Here is a 2,700-nt window from a genome sequence, read left to right as displayed (position 1 = left end):
CTAATCCAGAAGAAAGATAAAACAATTTAGTATTCAATTTAACACTAGTAGAAAAACACCTATTAGTCCCGGTTCGTAAGGGACTAATGGGTCGTTACTAATACCTCCCCCCTTTAGTCCCGGTTCTAACACGAACCGGGACAGATGGTCCTCCACGTGGCTGGTGCACCGAACCCAGGCAGGGGGGCCTTTGGTCCCGGTTGGTGGCACCAACCGGGACCAAAAGGCATCCACGCGTCAGCATTCCAGTGGCTGGGGGTTTTTTTAAAGGGGGGGGGGGGTTGGGGGGTTTTGGGGGTTAATTTAGGTGTTTCATATATTGTGTTAGCTAGCTAATTAATAGAGAGAAGTGTCCTCTCTTATGTCCGTGCTTGGTCGACGCTACGTACTATATACATATAGCCCTCGACACGCTAGCTAGTAAGAAAATGAAGGGAACCATTGAGTACAGAAGTTCGTCATGCATACCGAGAGAAATGATCGATCGACCTCTCCTTCTCCAAGAGATTGGTCGAACAACAAGTTTTCGTATCATGTACGTCCGACGCTACTGGCTACATAAATGTACAATATATAAGATCTCTCAATTACAGTAAATGAACCAATAGTTATGAAAAGGTAATATATACCACATCTGAATCATAGACAGGACGAGGGCCGGCGGGGGCGGATACCAAAACCATCGCACTATATAAGATGCAATAATAAAAGAAAGAAAATTATACATGTATCTATATAAACATACAATTAAGAATTTATTTTCCTTTCAGAAAGAAGATAAGAATAAGAGGCTCACCACGGTGGTGCCGGCGACGAGATCGGCGCGGGCGATTGACGGCGGTGAATACGGGGACGGGACGTGACGGAAAGCTAAACCTAGACAAATATTGAGGAAAATGGAGCTTGGAGGTCGAGCTTGGAGAGGAGAAAGATTAAGTAGTGTGGCTCGGGCATTCCATCGAACACCTCGTGTGCATAGGAGGTGAGCTAGAGCACCACAAAGCTCTCCCCTCACCGGCCACGAAAAACAGAGCAGTGCACTACAAGAAATATGTCAACTTGTGACCACCACTATTGGTCACCGAAAGGTCACAAATTTCCATTTACGACCTTTTTGTGACCAAAAACAGAAGGTCAAAAGCTGGCCGTCATAAACTGACTATAGCGACCTTTCTTCTGGAATGGTCAAAGACGTTTACGACCAAAATATTCCTACTGTGGCATTTTGGTCACTAGCGACCTCCCCCAGGCCACGTAGGCATCCAGCGTGGCAAGCTGATGTGGCACAAGATTCAGCCCGGTCCAATTCGATTTTCTACATGGGCCGAGCCCAACAATTCGGCCTTTTTAATGTATTTTTTTCCTGTGCTTTTATTAGCTACATGGGTCTGGCCCAACAATTCAGCCTTATTGTTTTCTTTTGCATGGCCCTTTTAACAGTGGGTTTTCTTTTTGTTCATGTTTTTGGGCCTTTTCTATAATGGGCCTTTACCTTTCCACATAGTTTGTTTCCTTTTTGTTTCTATTTTCTATTTGAGTCGAGGCCTGCTTACAATAGTTCTGAATAGCTTTTCAGCCCAGGTTATTTTGGGCCATGGCATCTTAATAGTACAAGTATATTTGGGACGTGGCCACTATCAGGTCCAATAAGAACATTTTTTCTGGAGAATTTAATGTTCAAGTAAAATGTACATACAATAACAGATACATTTTCATTTCACTCCTACTACAGCTCACTACAACATAGACTAGTACATCTCACTTCAAATAAACAGTATTGTTCTCAGAAGCAAAATACGCCACCACACGCCATGGTGCGCCATCTTACTCGATCTGGCCTCAAGGAACTAGCAGCGTTGGTTGCTCCTTTGGACCGGAGCTCCTTGCTGTAGAGGATGGCTGAAACTCGGATGCGGAGCTCCCTGCACATGACATATTGTGTCAATGCTTGCAGCAACAGAAAGAACTCACATACCATAGAACTTGCACAGTAATGTATCAACCAACAAAAACAAACAAGAGGGGGAGGAGTTTATACCTGATCTTCTTGAGCCTCTCCTTAAGCAAAAGCATTATCCTTACAATTCTGGAAATGGACCAACACAGTAGTAGTGAAGCTATGCGGGGATCTTTGTAAAGCAGTTTATCGGTTCCTGGAGACAACAACAGTCTTTCCTCTCCTGCCCCAGTAGTGACGCAGACGATGATGGTTCCTGGGAAAGAGAGCAAGGTTTGAAGCACTAAGGAAAAATGCTACTGCAACAGTGAAGTTTTAAGGAATCAGCCATCAGGCATCAGCATACATCTATTGGAAACAGAGCATTGATATACAGACTAGCTGGGTCACATGCAAGGTACACTAGAAAGGTATAAATGAATAAATTGACAATCATCAATACCAGATTGCAAGACATAACAATTATGTACCTAAGCAAGTCGACAATGGCATAGGTCAGGATATAAAATCTGGATACAAGTAGTAGACAAACTAGTTCCAATAGATTGAATGAATTGAACAGCTATATAACCAAGTTAGAGCTAGCAGAAGTTGCAGGTAAATAAGCTTCTCGCAAACCAGAGCTTCTCTCAGAACAAGCATGATGGTTTTGGTAGGGAACGTTTCACCTTTCTGGACGAAACGATATCCATTGCATCTTCTCGATTTTAATTTTTTTTCCTAGTGTCAACATAGAACAACAG

General features: G+C 43.2%; 1 long non-coding RNA gene across 1 annotated transcript; it reads right to left on the bottom strand.

Moving 5' to 3' along the window:
* Window positions 1–1,635: 1,635 nt before the first annotated feature.
* LOC123159177 (uncharacterized) lies at window positions 1,636–2,491 on the bottom strand. The gene is made up of 2 exons (XR_006479565.1): window positions 2,039–2,491; window positions 1,636–1,922 (listed from the first exon to the last, which is right to left on the bottom strand). It is a non-coding gene; the product is annotated as an uncharacterized lncRNA (long non-coding RNA).
* Between the last annotated feature and the right edge of the window lie 209 nt (window positions 2,492–2,700).

Source organism: Triticum aestivum, chromosome 7B (assembly GCF_018294505.1).
Source record: "Triticum aestivum cultivar Chinese Spring chromosome 7B, IWGSC CS RefSeq v2.1, whole genome shotgun sequence".
NCBI lineage: Eukaryota > Viridiplantae > Streptophyta > Magnoliopsida > Poales > Poaceae > Triticum > Triticum aestivum.
The sequence above is the reverse complement of the archived record's forward strand: the minus strand, read 5'-3'. Positions and strand labels throughout refer to the sequence as shown.